General features: G+C 41.1%; 1 protein-coding gene across 1 annotated transcript in view; it reads left to right on the top strand.

The window, feature by feature from the left end:
* The window catches only part of LOC146497946 (SPRY domain-containing SOCS box protein 4-like), an 83,168-nt gene continuing 62,428 nt past the window's right edge, over positions 1–20,740 (top strand). Inside the window, exons 1-2 of the mRNA XM_085141283.1 lie at positions 1–443; positions 15,647–15,852. The gene's annotated coding sequence lies outside the window, so the exon portion shown is untranslated. The remainder of the gene's footprint in view (positions 444–15,646; positions 15,853–20,740) is intronic.

Raw genomic sequence — 20,740 nt, 5'->3', positions numbered from 1 at the left:
GCGTAATTATTTCGAAGGACACGTCACAGATACGATTTAAACTGTTTTTATAAGTGACACAATGAACTGTGTCAGCAGTGGGGTTTGCCATCGTTTTTATAATAACATGTACTGCTACTTCGGGATTCCCACTTTACGAGCAGCTTTTGAAAGCACCATCTTGACCCAATCGCGACAAAGCAGAAAGCTGCGTTGTGGCTGAAGCAACCAATCGGCGCTCGTTCTGTGGAGTAAGCGGACTCTGGGTGCTTGGCTACCTTGATGTGTCGAGCTCCTGTTTACTACAACAAAGAAACCGTCGCTTAATCGCCAAAAACATTAGTAACAGCGCTGGAATAACGTTGTTGTCGTCAGCGGAGGAGGCGAGGTACTTCGTTTCTTCGTATCCCGCGGAGATTTCGCCCGGGAAAACTATCATTTGTGGACTGATTGAGGACTGGTCGGTGAGTGTTATCCCCGTGTATCCTGGACCGCCCGCAGGATTTGGGTTTCCTGCATGCGGGCAAAATGTGAGGTTTTTCTTTATTACGTGTCATCAGCTCTCTTTGTACTGTTGACTGGTTGCACAAGTTTATGTAACAGTACCACAAATTAAACTTATAGTCATTGCTGTAGTTCAGTTGTGTGATAAAGTTTCCTCTGTTACTCCGCGGTGCAGTGACATCTCAGGGTGCATGAATTCACCTGAGTGTCCACATCTTGCCATCTCACCTCCTTTGACATCGTCGCAGAGTGCTCAGATGGAAAGAGTGACACAGATGATATCTGTGTTGCCTGTCTGTGTGTGACAGAGGGAGAGATTAGTGTAGGTCATTAAATGAGTACATGTACATGGTTGAAATGACAATAAAAGCCTCTTGACTTGACTTGGCTTGACTTGAGTTGTCGACATTTATATGAACGCAGTAGGTAATTGTTTCAAAATTCTGTATATAACCCCCAACTTTGAAAACAGCCCAATAAAAATGCTGTTTTTATAGCGAATTTTAGGAGTCAGTTAGATTAATCCATCTTGTTAAAGTAACACCGCTTTTCCTCGCTGCACTCTGATTTATCTGTGTTTCCACACCTTGGCTTTTATTAAGCTGGATAAGGTGACAAGGACATGGAAGATGGAGACCAGATGGTGGGAGGGGAGGAGAGAAAAGAAGGGTAGATGATGGAGGGTGAGAGGAGAGAGGAGAAGGCCCTGGAAACTTGACAAGACAAGAGTGCAAGGACACGTGTGCCTGGTGCAGTGTGTCTGCATATGGCTTTCTAACAAGTAATGGGCAAAAGTGTTGGTGTGGAAAGGTGGTCGGTGGAGTGTGCTTGTTGATGGATGCCCTGTCTAAATAGGGGAGGGTGGGGGCTTGCGGAGGAGAGGAGGGAGGATATAGAGATGAAGCAGAAGGAGGAGACAGAGCTTTGTAAGAGTGACAGGGGGTCATTTATCTGTCTGTTGGATCTCACCAGCTGGTCACTACAGGAGATCAGACTGTTTACCAGCATTTTGCTTCACTAACTTCTTCCCTTCTGTTTCCTTTTCATCTCATATCCTCAATTCCCATCTCCTGCACTTTTCTGCTGTTCTTGCTACAGTTTTTTTCCTCCTGCCTGTTGTCCTATTCTGCTGATTGAATTATGGACACTTGAGCTGTTTACACTTTCATTCAATGGCCCAAACACTCAAACTGACATTGTAGCTGCTGCGTCATCTATCTATCTATCTATCTATCTATCTATCTATCTATCTATCTATCTATCTATCTATCTATCTATCTATCTATCTATCTATCTATTAGGGGTGCAACAATACTCGTATCGATATTGAACCGTTCATACAGTGCTTTCGGTTCGGTACGCATATGTATGAACAATACAAAACTTTTAATTTATTTTATCAACTTTCCTTCTGACGATGCTGTCTGTGTTGAGCAGTGTTGGGACTAACGCGTTATTAAGTAACGCGTTACAGTAACTACGTTATTATTGTGGTAACGAGCACGGTAACTAGTTATTATGCCAAAATCAGGAACGCGTTAGTCGTTACTGGAATTTAGATAGGCTCGTTACTCGTTACTTCGTGTGGCGGCTATCGCGGAGCTTCCACAGATTCTGTAACATTAGCAAGTGGTGGAGGCAGCAGGTGGATGAGGGAAAGGGGACAGAAGGAAAAGAGACCCGAGGCGGCCGCCGGTCCAAGTGTGAACTGAACTTCAGGTAAGAAGTTATGACCTGCAGTCTATCTGGGTCAGATATAAACCAAGTTTAGGTGGAGTTTATTTTCGTTATTCTGACTTTTTCCGTACTGCGTACTAGCTAGCATGACGGAGTTTCTATACAGCTGGGTGGGTGCTATGAAGTTAATCATGTTGAACTTTGTTTTGTTCATAAGTTATTAGAGTTGGCAACCGTCCCGTCTGGTATTCAGAGAAAATATTACGCATTTCTTATTGAGGTGAAAAGGAACAGTTTGTCCCGTAATTCAGCTACAATGAAAAAGGCACAAAGCTGGAGTTATTCTGTGTTTGCTGCACAGCTGCCTCTTCTTCTTTCATTCTCCCCCCTCCCTCTCCTGTTTCTACTTCAATCATGAAAACTGATCAATGATCAGCTGATCGGCTCTCTTGTTTGTTTATCGCCCACTTTGCGCCAGAAAGAGGAAACCAGCCGATGTCGCGTTAAACAACAGCAGCACGTTTAAGCTTGATCAGCTGTTGTTAGAATTTATTTAATACTAATTTCTAGTATCAGCTGATGTTTGTTGGAGCCACAGCTGCAAAAAAGCTGCTGGTCATGATATCGGTTTGGTTATCTGGTGAGAGGGAAACATGAAACCAGGAGATGTCCTTACTGAATCATCAGAGCTGTAATGGAGAAACAGGTTTACCTTTTAGGTGACATGAATGAGTTGAAGGGAAGTTATGAACTGTTTCTGAGAGACAAATAACACTAGGATCCTTTTCTAAGTAGCTGACAGCTGGTAACTGTGCAGGGGCGGATCTAGCAAAGTTTTGCCAGGGGGGCCAGGTAGGGCATTAAAAGGGAAAGGGGGGCACAAAGAAATACTTTTCTTTCTTATTCTCATTTAAAATGTCTCGCTTTTAAAAAATAATTATCTGAATCTTACAACAAACGATTGATAGATTGATGCATATATACCATCAAAACAGTGAACATCACTGTCACAACAGCGTTTGTTTTCATTCAAGGCTTTATGATTTTTCCTATAATGGTGGGCCAGTCTCTAGTCAAAATGCCCAGGCCGATTTTTTGTCCCAGTCCAGCCCTGTATGCAGCTCATCTGCAGTCTGGTGTTACCTACATCTTCCTATTCAGAAGACAGAATTTCAGAGTTCTGAGTACAATCAAAGCACCACGACTGCAGTTTTTGTGTTGGATGTAAAAGGCGCACATGACGCTGTGACGTAGGCTAGAATCATGGCAGCAGTCAATGACGGTCCAGGCGTGGGATTTCTCTCGTGGAAATATGCACATTATCTTTTCCTTTCTATTGGTAGGTGGCACAGTGCACTTGTGGCAAGTAAGCAAGCTAGAAGACTGGCAGTGCTGGGTATCCAATTATGGAAGCAACACATTAACAAGAGAATTCTGAGTAAAACCAAAGTTACTTTCCCTAGTAACTAGTTACTTTGAAAGTAACGAGTAACTTGAAGTAACTGAGTTACTTTTGATAGAAGTAACTAGTAATGTAACTAAGTTACTATTTTAAAGTAACTTACCCAACACTGGTGTTGAGCGCTCAGTGGATCTGCGCTCGACAGTGCAGTCTAGGCGGAGTTGTCGAACGTAGATTCACTGAGCGCAGGGCAAGCTAGCGAGACAGAAGTTAAGCTCCTCTTGCAACATGGCAAATTGAACCTCCCCCACCCTCATTCAGATCTGGCGTTTGGAACTATCTTGGTTTTCATGTCATGGACAAAAGTAAAACAGTATGTCAGATGTGCCACGCAATGCTCAATTGGTGGGAACTAGTGCGTTAGCGCAGTTAGCTTGATAACGTTTTGACGCTGTCCAGCCCCACGCACGGGGCGATCCGCGGTAACTCGTTAATGGAGATTTGCCGCGTTGTGGCGTTAATGACATTTTAACGAGATTAACGCTGACAGCACTAGTGGGAACACAACGAATATGACTGCACATTTACTCTGACACACATCATCCTAGTGCAAAGACAAGTGGAAGCAGACAAAAACAACAAGCACGCATACCATAAACTACCCGAGTCATTTAGACAGCCGTTAGCACATGATTCTCCTTATGGGGACCTGATATGTTTAATTTGCTGCTGAGAATATAGCCAAGAAGAAGCGTATAGTATAGCTTTTAATTTTGATAGAGCCATTTCTCTGTAATAAACTCTCTTTTCCAAAGATGAGTGATTTCTCGATCAGATAGATTTATTTATTTTTATTATTTTGTTGTTTCAGCAACATTAAATTTAAAAAATGTACTTTTGAGTTAAAATATATATTTATAATTTTAATAAATGACAAATTAAAAACGCATGAACATTTTTTTGTTTCGAAAATATATCGAACCGTGTCACCAAAGTATCGAACCGAACTGTGAATTTTGTGTATCGTTGCACCCCTAGTTTTTAGATGTACTTTTCTATCATGCAGGCTGATATATACCATCCATCTTATTCTAGCGTTCGCTAGCGAGATCACCATTTAACCTCACATTCACACTTTCAACCGTATGAGAATCTCCAGGCTTCACTTGCACAAATCTAGAGATCGGTCGGTGATTCTCCAGTTGTTAAGGAAAATGTGTATTCCCCAACCGGTTAGTGAGTGATTTCTGGATGAAATCAGTTGCAGAAGTGGTTGCTAGCAAATTGCTGCAGTCTACTGTAGTTTGCTTGGAAGATACAGACTTGTCTGCAAACACTTGGCAACTACTCACTGAACAGTGGAGGACCTCGGTAAAAGTGTGGCACAACTTTTACTTTGAAGGAAATTTGTTTTCCAATTCTGTTCGGTTCAATTCAGTTTTTTTGACTTTCTAAAGTATGGTAGTAAGTATAAAATGGGCTTTAATAAAAAGAAGTATGAAGAAAAGTGTACTTCAACTGTTTCCTGGTGCTTTCAGCTATCAGGTGATTTTACTTGTTTACATCTGCACTTTAAATTCTTCTTAATGCAACCTAATCCTGTACTTCCTATACATTTTTCTCTTCTCCTTTGCTCATTCAGCTCTCTTACTTTTAATCTGTTTTTGTTTTTTATTTTCTGTTTTATTTCCTGCTTTTCTCCTGGCTCAAAAAAGCTCATTTTTATCCATCCAGAGGGACTAATAAGCTGTGTTATGAGTCAGTGTAAGGAAAGAGGCAGATGGGATTCAGCTTGTAGGCTTGATAAGGATTTTTTTAGCTTGGCTGTTTCTCATCACTCCCTGTCTTTGGTGTTTAAGCGGAACAGATAGTGTCTAGCATTATGGATGTAGTGGTAAAAATCACCCAGATTGAGATAGTGAAAGTTCACTGTGAATCAAGATGTCAGAGTTGTCGCTTACTGACGGGTGACTTTCTCTAACTCATAAAAGCAACAACAGCCTTATTGCTCATTAATTAATCAACGTCTTGGTCACAGAAGCAAATATTAAATCTGATTTTAGCTCATTTCTTTCGACAGTTGTTGAACATATTGCTCATCTGTATTCTGCACAGCTCCCAATGTGTCACTGTGCTCATTATTCGGTGAGACACAAGGCGATTTGGTGACAAGCTAGACAACATTTTGTAGTCAGTATGAGCGGCTTTCCATCAGCCATCATTATTTTTAATTACTTTGTTTCTCCGCCTCTCCCACTGAGGTTGTTTTGTACCACAGGAAGCAGGCTCTGACAGGAAGCAGACTCAAAGATGTGAACCTGTGAAGTCTCAAATTAAACTAAATCAAGGTTGAAAATAGATCACAGGACATAGCACAGAAAGTTGCGGCTCTAATGGAGAGAGTCATGTTTTGGCAAACATGAGCAAGCGGTAAAAACTACGTGTTTTGAAATTATTTTTAACCTGCCTTTGTATGTACTGTTGCATGAACAAAATGTTGTATTTCTAATTGTACTTAAATGTCACATGTCCAAACTAAAAAGTTGGCTTGTTCGCAATGAATTATGTTATATTTTGAAGTCTCTAGTTTGGTATTTTGGCTATCAAAACCAACCGGACACGGAGTGCACATCTTTCCCTAGCAACAGATGGTTACCAGACCTCTAGGTCTGTGTATCTGCGGCCTAAGCAAAACAGGAAGGAATAGTGTTACTTGGGTAACTCTAAACTGCTCAAAAAAATAAGGGAATAGTCAATCATCACAGTATAACACAAAAGCAAGTTTAACTTCAGGAATGCCAAATTAGCCAATTTGGGCAAGAAAAGGATGACTCCCGAAAAGGGACTGGTTTTGTAGGTGGTGACCACAGATTATTGCGCTCGATCCCACCTGTTTTTTCTCCAGTTTTGCTTTTAGATAGTTTCCTTGTCACTTTGGTAGTGTAGCCTCAGCGAGAAAATAAAATACGTAGAAAGTAATGCTTGCCATTTTGTGATATAAATAGATAATTTAGACATGTCTTTTTAGTTGATAAGAGATCAGTGAATTGGGTGATCTGTTATGACACAACCTAGCCAATCAGCAGAGAGCTCCCAGCGACCCTTGCTGTTGACCTTGATCACGTTACTTCCTGCAGTCGCAGTTGTGTTCGGGTTTGTACAGTGCTTTGGGTTCGTTAAATAGTGTGTTACTTAAGCACATTTGCTATATAGGTTACTGTTCAGAACTTTGCCCTGCTTAGCAGTGAGTAAGAAAAAGTCACTCAGCTAACTTCGTTATTCGTGTTTTAAATAGTGTGACGGAAAAGTTCCCTAGCCGCTAAGCTAACAGCTGCCTCATGCTCAGAGTGTGTGGGGGGGCAAAATGGCTAGGAACCGTGATTGTTTTACTTTAAAAGTAAATTAGTTCTATGAATCCAACATGCTGTTTTAGTTAAGTTGGAGTATGTGTGTTCTCAGTGTTCCTAGTGCTTACGATTTTGGTCTGGTTATAGCTTCTTTACTCTTCTTAATTATTTGTAATGAGGGTTAAAGTAGCATGTTATGGATACCTTAGACATTATTAAACATGGACATAGCTTCTGTGTTGAAAAAAAAAATGATACCATGGTGTAAGTTCCCCAAAATATAAACTTAAAATAAAATAAAACAATCGAGCTAAAGGCCACCAGAAAGGCTGTCTGACCCAACCTCTTTAAAGTGTGTCATGGTCATGCCATGTTTCAAAAAGGCTCATCTGTGGTGTGAAACTGCACGCACATTGGCCAACAAGCTTTCGCTTACAAATCATAGCCGACCAGTGTGGTTTCAACCATATCTGCCCTTCCTCCGAACCTTTTTTTGTGTTTTTTGCAACCAAGATAATGATGGAGGAAACGCTCAACTACAGGCATTAAAAGATGACTTCAAAAACCGGTGAATGGCATCACAGTAGCTACTTCCATCTTTTATACTGTCTGTGGATGGTACCAGCAGCCCGTTTGTGCTGCACTGGTAGCACAGATGTTCCTGGATGGCACGTCCATGCGTGCTGCCAGAAAAGCGTTTGCTGTTACTCCCTGAACCGTCTCAGGAGTGTTGAGGTGATACCAGGAGATGACTGTTGCACAAGGACATCTAGGCAATCCCCTAGAAGGGCATCAATCTAGCAGCAGGACTGGTATCTGCTCCTACAGAATGACCTCTAACAGTCACTTTTGGTTTTATGAGCAAACTAACTGAAACAGACTGGATGAGGGCCAGATGACCTTTAATGGGACCTCTGGTCACAGCTCAGCACCATGCAGCTTGCCTGGCATTGCTATCAGAAAGGCTGGTTTGTCACTAGTGCTGTTTTTGTCACGAGCAAGTTCACACTGAGCACATGACAGACATTAAGGACACTGGAGATGCAGTGGGGAAGGTTATGCTACGTACAACGCTATAAATTACTCATGCAGCATGAGTAGTTTGGCAGTGGGTCAGTGATGATCTGGAGAGGTGTATCCATAGAGGGTCACAAAGACCTCCACCCATTAGCCAATAGTACATTGACTGAAGTCCTCAGACCCACTGTCAGACCTTACACTGGTGTGGAAGGCCCTGGATTCCAGCTGGTCCAGAATGATGCTAACTTCAAGTGGTCATGGTGTGTAAGCAGCTCCTTGATGAAAGTTTCCCAGACCCAATCCAACTAAAAACCTCTCGGACACTGAATCAGCGCATGCAACGTTACCAAATTGTGCCACACACTGTCCTGGAGTTCACTGGGAGGAGATCCTCTAATTCCCAGATTCACTGTCTCATCAGGAGCATGCCGAGACATTGTTGGGAAGCACGTGGAGGCCATGCAGACTCATGAGTCACATTATTGCAAAAGCTGGATCAGCCTTCAGTTTTTAGCTTTGACTTTTGACGTGATTTCGAAGGGTTGGTGATTTTAATTTAACAGCTGACCGCTTGTTACACTGTTAAAATTTTCAACTTGAATATTTCATTCATCAAGTTCAGATGTGCGATTTATGTGTTCATTTTTCTGCCAGGGAGCTTTCTGCTTGGCTAATTCATAGCTGTTAAGAGTCCTAATAGTATTTTGAACCTTTTATCTCTGCCTGTCTTTGGACGGCAATGTAAATATGTGCCTTTTTTACTCTGCCAGATGGAGAGGGAATGGATTTATATTCAGCAGCCATTTGTTAAGTCACTCTTGGATTGCTGAGCTTACAAAAATGCTTACACACAGACACACAAGCCTATACTTTAACACACAGACATCACTCAAGTAAAAATCTGCACTCTCATGCAGGGCTGCACTCTAAAGTCAATGACATTAACCGCTGCAGCGAGAAGCAGAAAGGAAGATGGTGTGTTCCTCCTGCCCTTGGCATGTGCTTAGTGTTTAAATGCAGCAGTGTGTATGCACATTCACCTGTGTGTTCGTTCCTGTCTATGCGTGTGTGTGTGTGTGTGTGTGTGGTATTTTGTGTCGCTAAAGTACTTGTGACTCACAGAGGCCATTACAGTGACAGGGTAACTCCAGTTATGGTGCACTTTATAGTCATATTGGCAGATTTCCTCCTTGTATGGGAATGTCAGGGATGCAGTCACAGTGCCTTATTTTCCTAAAACCATTGCGTGCATCTTTACCACAAACTGCACCTTAGTTGAATCACCAGTTTATCAGGATGCACGCAGTCGATGCTTCTTGTCATTTTATTGTCATTTTGGGTGATTTGTGTCTGTTTAAGGGAGTTTGCTGCAATAAGTGGTCAACACACAGCCCTGACGAGCCGCCCGTAATTTCAGAGTCCTTGGGAAGAAAACAGGGAAACTTGCAGTCATTAGTGCTGTGACAAATACCTGGGTTTTCAGTTAATGCCCGCTCTTGGTAAACCCTGTCATTTTAGCTCATTTCACCTCATCATGCCCTGTCTTGTCACGCATCATTTGGCTTCCTGTCGCTTACAATCATCTTGTCTGACATCTTGTCTGATCTGATTGAAAGTTTGCTCCATCTTGTGGTTTCTTGAGAGCCAAGAGGGCTGTGTGGAGGAGAGTAGCGGTGCGCTCATTTACATATAAATGACGACAGCGTCTGAGATTCTGTCCCCCTGCTTATTTGTCATTTTAAGGCGATTTAGTTTCCGTGAGGTTTGCCAGTGTGTGTTTCTGCTCAGGATAAACGTTTCCTTGTGTTGTTGTGTGTGTATGTGTCAGCTGAGCATCGGTTTGCATCGGTGCGAGGACAATCGGCTCTGGATCATTTGCCTCATGCTTTTGTCTGACTGTGATTTCAGGTCTTCCACGGGACTATCTGATGGCTTTTTTTTTTTAGGAGGATAAAATCAATTTACTCATCCTGGAATGTGAAGAAGGCATGTGATTGTTTTGTCTAGAGCCCCAAAACATCAGATAGCTGTGAAGAAAATGAAATGGAAAGAAAATCTAGAGGGCCTACTTACTAATGTTGGCTTCGATGACAGGTGATATTTTCTTTTACTAAAAAAGGAAACTAAAGTATTTCCTGTCAGAGCCTTTCTTTAAAATCCTGGAAGGGTTCTCACATGTCATCTCTGAGTGGTGTTGTAACTGGAACCCTTGCTGACTTTGCCAACTATTTTCTTTATAAAGTAAAAATAGACCAGACAGAATCATAAGGCCCAGTTACAACGCATCACATTTGCACAAATATTGAAGTTAGATTTGTCCTGAGGCTTTAAAAGCAAAAGCAATTTCAAAAAAAAAAAAGTGCTGAGATGCTTGTGGGAAATTCAGCCAATGACATGTTGTGGAATATAACAGAACCATGTGTGATAAAACAAGCGTAAAGGTTTGCATTTCTTATCAAAAAATGCACACGGCACTCAAGGAATCCTGAATAGAAATCTGAAGGTGATTTCTGTGTTTGTCCCACCTCTGCTGACAATGAGCCAGTCACCAGTCAAACCAGGAAATAGTCCTCACCCCTCGTTTCTAATTCACTTCCAAGGAACCAGACATGCCTGCAATTTCTTTTTTTAAGTGCTCTTGTGTAATAGTTCTCCACGCTTTTGGCTGCTTATTCACCTATCTTCAGTCCAGTCCTTGTACCCGACCATTTTCAGAGGAATGCTTTTTATGTGTGTATCTTTAAGCCACTTAAAACTGACCTAACTAATCAATTACAAAGGCACCTGACTAGGGCGATGAACCAGTGTTGTGTTTACACGTAACAACAAATTGGCAAAGAACCAGTTTTTAGTTGTATCTGTAGACACTGTGTTGCTAACAAAAAAGCCTGGCTTATCTGAGTGTGGTGTGCACTGTGTGAGGAAACTAAAAAGTGGAGAACAAAAGAAGAAGAGGCAGGCCTGAAACTCTAGCCCAAGCAGATGAATACCATACAATAACATCTGGAAAGCATCTGATTTTGAACCTGTTTCTTTTGTTGTTATAATATCTATACAATTTACTGATCACTTCATTTGTTTACATACCTGCAAAGACTGTCCAAAAGCGAGCACTGTTTTCCAATTTCACTACCTTTCCACAACCATTTGAAAGCAACATAAACACTTTTGATGTTACACATAGTTGAATGACAGCAATAACTAAAACACATGCTGTTTTGAGGCTTGCGTCTAGAGAGCAAAGAGGTCGCTAGAATATCCAGGAAAAAGCTTTTAGCGAACATACTTGCGTGATTCAAATTAGACGAATCACATCTAGGTCGACTCTTCATGTCAGCCTCTGTACATATTTGGGTTATTGCCCAAGTCTGCTTGGCAGATATTCTAACCTAAAAGGGAATAAACTGAGAGAATCTGCTTTTCAAATAATCACAAAAACTAATGATCATTGATTGTGACTGCTTAGAGTACAAGAAACATCTCTTAATGACTGCAGTATCTGCTAAATTAAAAATGAATTAACAAATTAAATTATCAGCTCATGCACTTAAATAGCAATGGTCAAAATGATAAACCTCGCTCTATCAAATCAAGAGCTCTTAATGATGTAAACTTGCATAATGAGATACCAAAATGATCTACAATCACTGCAAATTACGTTAAAAAACAACGAGAATCAGGAGATATCTCCTTAAACATTACCTGTCCTTTCCGGTGTGTCAGCAGGTCCGTTGGCTTTGGTCGCACAACTGCACAAAAGTATCGATCTTATCTGTAAATACTGCTGGTCAGCCTTTTTCTTTTTTTTTTCTTCTTTTTAATTTAAGGGCATTTCCGACTCTGCCTCCCACTTTCTCCCTTTTTCTCTCTTTGGCTCTCTCTGACTATTTTCTGTCCATAATTACAGAGCTCATGAAAGCGTTTAGAGTCTCATGAATATTTAAATCTTGGAGGGGAAGTGTCAGGGGAGACCCATGTGTGGCTGGTCTGCCCTAATTATGGAGATGGGCCTACACACAGGCACACACACACGCACACACACACACACACACACACACACACACACACACACACACAAAGACAAAAGCCAGAAAATGATTAAAAGCTCCCAATTTGAAAAAGGTTAATATAGGCTTAAACAAAGCCTGCATTATACATTTAAACAAAGGTAATTCAAAAAGATGGATGTATGTGTACACACACACACACACACACAAACACACACAGCAGGGAGATGATAATGGCACAGCTGGTTGTAGCTTTGAGCTGGCTCTTTTTGCTCACTGTGTTGTTTAACAGTAAGCTAATGATGGGCATGGGCATTGAAGAGTACTAAATGTCATTGTGTATATTTGTAGCCAGCAGTCTGGGGACTGGGATGTTTTTTGTGCCGTGTCAAGTCAAGACAAGGATGAACAGAAATGTGACTCACTGAGTGTGTGATGGACACTACTGAGTCAGGGGGAAGAAGGAGGAGGCAGTCACGTTTTTTGAGTGGAAAGCTTGAGGAGAATTGAAGAATGCAGTGACAGCAACACATGAAAAAGGATGAAGGTGGAAAGTTAATAGGTGGTGTAAGGGGGAAGGATAGAGAGAGAGAGGAAATGAGGGGCTGGGTGGTGGATTGAGATATGCAAAAGGATGTAAAGAGGGAGAAAGGAGGAAGGTGAACAGTGCGAGAAGGAGCTGAATAAGAAGGCTGTGAATGTGAGAGGAAGACAGGTTTGCATAAAAAAAAAAAGTTGTATTGTGAGTCATTACAGAGTGGCAGAATGGTGAGGGATGGAGGTGACTGGTGAGAAGAGAGGTGTAAGGAAATGTGGGAGAAATATGAGAGACTTAAATGGCACACGGGGAGGATAGGAGAACTGGAAATACACTGGAGTGTGTCACTGCCGATGGTGATGTATGTGTAAGGGTGAGAAGTGAGGGTGGTGAATTTAAGCACAAGTACAGCTTTGGTTTCGGTTCTGAAGTATAAGTATGCAGGCAGATATGTACAGAACTGCATTCATTTAGGAAGCTCAGATACTGCCAGAGAATTGAGATCAAGAGTTAAAAAATGGTCTCTTAGGTCTCAGTTACACAGACCTACATACTAATCTGCAACCATCTACAACCAGTATTGAGGGCAAAAATGAGTATTCACTGACTCTTTGCAAGTGGTTGCCATATGTTGCTGGCAGTCTCTACAAAATCGATTGCTAAAGCCCCATTCACTTAGCCCGAGGTACTGGTCGGTGACACCTGGTATCCACCGGTCATTAGAGAATGTGTGTGTTCCACAACCAGTTGGTGAGTGGTTGCTGCTAGTATGAAATTGGTCACCTCTGTAAACCTCTACGACTGCTTTGGTTGCTCGCAGGTTGCTACGGTTACCAGTAGTTTGCATTCAAGATACTGACTTGTAGAGCAGGGCAATATGACAAAAATATTTATCACGATATACATTTTAAAATTTGCGATAATGACATAACTCACGATATAATTGACACTAGACAAAATTCCTTACAACTCCACAACTTTATTAGTGCAAAAAAAAAAAATCAATGTATTTTCACTTAAACAAGCAGCTGTTTTTTATGTGCATTAAAGTTATATGAAAATGTAACAGTGCAAATTCCTCGCTGACAGTTTAACCAAAAGGCATTTCCAGTGGAACTTGGCTGACATATCCTCAGCATAACCATGTATAATATCCACAAAACTTAAAAAGAGGTTATACACACACAATACGGTGATATTATGTTGAAGCGCAGTACGTATCACTCCGCGAGGCTCCTGCCTACGATAGCCATAATGCTCCGACAATTCATCAAGCGGTGCGGGTTCGTAGCTTAGCAAAGTCGTACTGAAACATTTGACAGATTTTCGAGCGCCGTGTACATAAAATCGTTTCGAGGTCAGTAAACACAACCAGAATTCATACATAAGGCATACAGGATTATAAGGGGCACTGTCGATTTTCAGAAAAATCAAAGGATTGATTTTAAGTGTGTGTATTTTCCAAAAAACATGGTAATAACGGCGGCCTGCTAGCATGCTCTAGCAAAAATAGTGCTTTGTTGTGTATCTGACGGACAAAAGCTAAACCAGTTCCACACCACTGAAATTGCAGCATTTTTACAAACCAATTCTGGTTCATCCGTTTCATTCAACGATCCTTTCGCCCTTCTCATTCTCCGCCATGCTTTTTCAGCCATGTGCATATGAAAACAAAGGCACTGCACATGCGCGTTTTACCCATATTCTATCGCGATATTTCATTTTCTTATCGTTGCCCAACATTATACCGGTATTACCGTGAACGGTATGATATGGCCCAGCCATACTGACTTGTCTACAAATACTTGCAAACGGTAGTGAAACTAGAATTGGAGAACAACCGCCTTCAAAATAAAAGTTGCACCTTTTGAAATGTGTTGGTTTCACAAGTAATGCATGACTTTCACTTCTCTATTCCCAGTTTACCATGGCACCATGGCATTTGGTGAGTGTCTGGTTCACCCAGCAATAGCCAGGAATCTCCAGCAACCACTTACCAACCAGTCAGGGAATACACATTTTTCCCTAGCGACCAGATGTTGCTAGTGGCTCACTAGGCATAAATCGAGTCTACAGTGACATCAGCCCGCTAGCTTCAGCTACTCTATAAGTGTTACATAACCTCCCAGATGGTCGACAGATTTAAAGATGCACTGAGATTAGGCGATAGCAGATCTCCAGTTCAGCTTTGGTGCTCCAGAGTCTCTTGACTCTGCTGAGGAGAGATATCCAAAACATATTCTCTCATAAAGTGTATGTCACTTCTAAATGACCTACACCCATTCACTCGGGTTGAGATCTGTGACTATGAAAAAAAACTGCATACGATTATTTTTCATTAAACTATTCAGTCAGCCCTTCTACACTATATGATAACATCAGAGCCAAGACCCATTAGTATACTTAATATGGTTATGTATCTTGCTCTTGCAAGCTAGACTCTCCTCCCAAATTTAGCGTAATTATAAATGCCTTCTATATGACCTTTTTGTAGTTCATCATGCTTTAAATTATGTTTTGTTTTTTTCTTTTTACAGTATTAGAGTTTGGCATTTTAAAGCTTTCGGTTCCTCCAGTGATTTTTATTAAAGAATGCACTTTAGCAATGCAGACCTTCCCTTCCACCACTAATCCATCCTGAGGATAAAAATGAAATAAGAACAACAAAGTGAATAGATTTTAATCAGCCGAGACTTAGTGAAAAAGAAGCTTAGAGCATAATCGCATTCATTTATATGAAATGGTGTTCACAGCATGAAAAGTTAAAAAGATATGTAAGAATGCCGTGGTAGTTATACCCCATTGTGACATTACAGTCTTACTTGGGTAGTCACGTGATGAGGTGTGAAAGAGTGGACAGTGAGTTTTGCTGATTTGTGCAGATGGGATGCGGAGTACAGCTCCAGAATGAGCTCAGTGGAAGGTTTTATGGAGGTGGACTGAAATGACACCTGACAGCAGGGATTTGACAATGCGATTGGTGTGGGGCATGGCAAAACCTGATTGGTTGACCTGAAAAGTGTATGTGTCCTCTGTCAGCCAGCTGAGTTGGTAATAGGAGACTGAAGACTGGGAAAAAAAAATCTAGACCCTTTCTTATGGCAACATCTGGGATGAAAGCCGAGCAAATTTTCTTGACAACTTACTAAAGTTCTCTTTCCTTTCTCACCAGTGTTAAACATCTGCGACAGACCGGGAGGATTTGACGTCCAGTCTTTTGAGCTCTGTGGTGACGACGGGTGATCGGGGCTCTTCTCACCGCCACCATGTGCGAGCTTTCATCAGGCCACTTCACAGCCCTCTGAGCAGAAACCGGACCACCGCCGGCGCATACTGTGAAGGCACGCTGCCGCCGCACAGACAGTGACGCACACGCGGGTATGATTATGAACACAGGCAGACACGCACAGAAACAAACACACGTGTCAGCACCACTTATAACAGACCACAGTTTGATGAGGTGTGTCACCAGTCTGAGAGGAGTGGAGCCCACTATGCATATGTGTGTGTGTGAGTGAGAGAGCGTTGGTTAGCAGTTAGTAATCACTTTATCACATAATTGCAATCACCGATCATCATCCGACTACAGACAGTCACTGCATTAGACGGGTTTGTGATGTCTTTCAGCATCTGTTTCACTCCCAGTAGAAGGCAGAAAACAACTGTGGAAACAATATCTTTCAGTGTGGTCCGCAGTCCCTAGCAGAGCCTTTAGAAGTGTTCTAGTGGTTTTCTTGGTGTTTTAATTTGGTGCTTTTAAATTTAAAGGAAGGTTTGTTCCCCTGGTTTCCATTTTTAAACCTGAGTTGGTGGACATATGTGAACCCAGAGAGGGGAAAAGTAGTGGTTACATTTGTCAAACAGTACATGTCATGTCAAATACATGCCACTCATTTCTCCCTTCTCAACAGTTTCAGCCATTAGTACGGTTCAGAAAAAAGGGAAACTGGTGAATTGTCTCTAAAGCTGTCACCAGAACCAATACTTAACCTTTCTGGGTACACTGTATCATTTAATATCATCATAGATACTATTTTGGTATTAGTGTTGTCAGAAAAAATGATACCTGGATACTAATTGACACAAAAATTACATTTAGATCAAACGCAACAGTTTCGATACCAGCGAGGCTGTCTCTGCTGCCTCCTGCTGATGCACAACTTCACACAGCACTCCTGCACACAGGCACACAGCCCCTCCCCTCACTAGCAGCTGAACACATGAACAGCAGCACTTTAAATGTGCCAAAGCATTTTAAAGACTGAACCCCCGCTTTTTATGAAGAATTCTGAGAGGTCAATAAAGCTCCTATTTCAAACACAGTGAAGTATTTAACAGTTAATATAAATGATAACCTGGCCAGCACCCACCTTAACTACTAGTAGTTATCCACATTAAGGTAATGGATTGCGGCTATGGCTAATAATGTCTGTAATATTAATGGACAGTGTTAATTTAATAGGATAACGCAGGTACTTCTCTTTCTCTTAAAGTCCTTAACTGAAGCAGAGGAAATCCTTCCAGCTAGACAGAAACGGTAGTAGTCTACTTTAACAGCTATATGCTCAGCAATGACAATATGGTACCAAAACACCAGATGGAAAGGAAATAAACGGGGCTTTAGCTAAATAGATTTGCCGAAAACCAGTTTGTTCATAATTTTTCCAATAAATGCCTTCTAGTATCAAATGCATTCAAGTATTGAGTATTTTCTTGGGTAAGGGTGAAGAAAAACCTGCACGGCACTATTTAAATATAAAATGTGTGATCATCGCTCTTTTGTACCTGTGTGCTGTTCTTAACTTCAGTCAGTAAATTTGTAAGGTATGGAACAGATGTACGTTTTTGTTTTTGTTTTTGTTTGTTATTGAAACTGCCCAAAGAACATTTGATAAAAGCATTTCTAAAAGAAAGTTGGGAAACTGTTTCTGTAAAAACAGAATGCAATGGATTGTAAATAATTTAAAATCTGTATTTATTGAAAATGTCTTTACATTTATTATGTATCATTATTATTATTTAAAATATTGAATATCGAGCCAGACAAAACATTTTCAATTTGATACCAATAACACACCAGTGCACTGTTAAAGGCATCAGATATGATAGTATGGGTGTGAATTCTTTCACATGTGTGTGGATACCATGTACAGGTGTCGGGTTAACTTACATTCAGAGAATATCTCTTATAAGGAAGGTCTGAACTCTTTTGGCAAGACAGTGTTTAACCACAGTCTGCATGTGTTGCAACAGAAAGGCTCTGTAGTAACAGTCCCAGCACTAAACCGGCATGCCTGCAGTCTAAACCGTTTGCCCACATTTGGCAATAAAAGCGTTTGGCCTGGCCTATAAAACAAAAAGTAGAACAAAGGAGGTCCTGAAATGCAAAGCAGATGAAATCCTGAATCAATGAAGAGAAAGAGAACATTTTACTTTTAAAACATTTGGTCTCCTTAGTCCCAGGCGCCTACCAGTCCCTTTGGAGGTTTTAGAATCTGTTGAAGAGATTATATATCTCCCCTGGCCTGGGAATACCTGTGGATCCCCCACGGAATTGGAAAATGATGCCGGGGAGAGGAACATATAAACTGCTCAGTCTACTGCCACTGCCACCTAACTTTGATAAGCAGAAGATAAGAGATGGGTGCATGGATATGAATTCACCCCTTTTTATACCCTCACATGTGCACCCAGCTTCCTCTACGAGTAGAATCTAATTCTCTGGGAAACATTTATTATGTATATATTGTGATTTTTTTTTTTAATGTTTTGTAAAACTATGATAAAAGATAACAGTGGCTCAGCTTCACACCGAGCAGATATGGACTAAAAGTATCGACTGGAGTTTTTTCTGTTTGCACTTCTGTGATTTGTAAGATCTAAAATGTTTTTTTAACCATTTCCCTCAGAATAGGTGCCTGCTGTGACTAAATTGAGAGCTGTCTGAATGAATCGAAACATTAATGTTGCATTACCGAAAACCACATTGCTGAGCTGAGAGACACTAAAATGCTCCACAACTTTAGAGTTGGGTGATAATTCCCCGGGGGTCCATCACTAACAGCAATCCGTTTCACACGAAATGTAATCGGTGCATAAACAATGATAATGGTTGAACATCGTACATGGTACATTGCTCGCTGGCGGAAGAGTGTAATTACGACAGTGTTTCTAAATGACCTCAAATATAACTTTGTCATTTTTGCCTGAAATGTGTCAAAATTCATGGTAATTAAGTTTAGCATTTACATAGACCTGTTATTTTCATATATTTAGGTTAAAACAACCAATATGACGAATAAATAGACCTCAATTTAGCTTTTGAAATATGTTTTTCACACACTTACGCAAGTTTAAACAGTATAAAAGACAGATTTTCATTTTGGTTGATCAGGACCAGTTGGTGGCTCCATGAGTCATATTTTACACATTTGCCTAACAACCAAAAGACCCCCAGTTCAATGCTTGGAGGAGACTCAGAACCCTTTGGGATTGCATCAGAAAGAGCATAAAAAAAGCCAGCTCCAACTTATAAAGCTACCCGCTGTGGCGAGCCCTTGTGAATAGGGGAGCAGCTGAAAGTAGCTTTCATAACCAGCTGGCAGAGTGTTACATCCTCAATCTTAGTTCTTATCTGTTCTTATAGACCTGCGATCTCTTTCCCTGCTATCTTCTGATTTGTTTAAGGGAAAAGAACGTACAGTTTCCTTGTCCAGTGTCCTTGCTATAAAAACGGTACTAGATAGGTTCTTCCTTCATGTGTTGTTAGCTGTCAGGTTCATCCGGAGCCTTGTGTTGTCTTTATTTTAGAGTTTATAGAGTCACTGTTGTTTCTGTTTTTTTTGTCTTTGTTCACCTTGTTGCTCAAAGGAAAAAACATCAGCGTGGTATTTTCACTCATCTTTTTATATTTATTTCTTTTTTTTTATAAAAGCATTCAAGCACACACTAGACTCCATTTCATAACGAGTGTACTACAGCTCTTGGAGAACACTCAGGACAGAAACAGTATGTCATCCTGTCAGCACTTTGTGTTTTACTGCTGACATTATTCTGGGTAAAACAAAGTTTGTGTGTTCAGAGGGTACAGAGAGCAAAAAAGGTTAAGAAAAGAAAAGTAAAAAGAGAATAAGGAAAAATACCACTGCTGAGGACTCTGTGAAGCCAATAAATGTGCAGCAAGAATGGACAAATGGGGGGCAGATGCAAGGGATGAAGCAGGTACAGAGATATTGAGACAGACGGCCATTCAGCGATACAGACAGTTGTGAACCAGCTGTTTGTCAGCTGTTCCTCATCATCTTTTCCACGATACAACAGGTGGTTGTATTCGGCCGACAGATGCCGGCAATTTGTGGCGGCGGGATGCAGTAAGTGCCAGTTCATTTTTGGTTTTCTGGCTGATTTGTCTGCATCTGTGACGCATCAGAGCAATTAATTAATCAAGCATTTACTTTGAACCCATTTTAGGCAAAAGGAAGTTAAATGCAAGTTTGTGCCAGTGTCTCAAGATTTGCTTCTTTGTTTTTTGAGCAAGCAAATGGAATATTTTGGGGTTTTGTTCTGTTGGTTGGCGAAGGAATGCAACCTTGGAAACCTATCCTGGTTTCTAGACAAAATTGTTGCTTTATGATTAAGAAAATAGTTCATTTTATAAAGACAGGAAAAATAATCCTTGCGTGCAGTCTTGTGGGGGTTGAGAGGTTTGAGGATGTTTGTGCACACCTTCCATAATCCAGTCTGTCCTTTGTGTGGTTAAAGGATTAGTAGCTATTTGAAATGTTTGGGTATCCCATGCTTGAGATGGGGAAATTTTCCAATATGTTTTCACTACCTTTTTAAAGAGACTTTTTTTTACCCCCATTACAGTCGTGACATAAAAGAAACATTCTGGTGTAATGCATCTCTTGTATACAGAAGAGTGGCCCTAGGGAAATATTTGGCCCTGTCGAGGCTGAAGGAGAGGATGGATAAATGACAGGGAGCTGGAGCGTTGAGGAAGGCAGAGGAGATATGGAAACGATGGAGCAGTTGATAGGGAGCCCGTTATTCTGTTCCTATATTTGTCTCTCTATATTCTCCTCTCTTATTCTTACAGTGGAGACATCCTCTGTGTAGGCCTACAGCCTACTGAAATCTGTCGCCGGCGTGCTTGTATCTGTGCGCGTGCCTCCTCAGTACTTCTGTAGTTGTCATGGCAACATTACATCTTCTGGCATATGGTGTTGGTGGGGGGGGTTAAGTGGGTTTGATGTAAAAGGAGCCA

The sequence above is a fragment of the Neolamprologus multifasciatus genome, chromosome 18 (assembly GCF_963576455.1).
Source record: "Neolamprologus multifasciatus chromosome 18, fNeoMul1.2, whole genome shotgun sequence".
NCBI classification, from domain to species: Eukaryota; Metazoa; Chordata; class Actinopteri; order Cichliformes; family Cichlidae; genus Neolamprologus; species Neolamprologus multifasciatus.
This window is presented reverse-complemented; position numbering and strand designations above follow the sequence as displayed.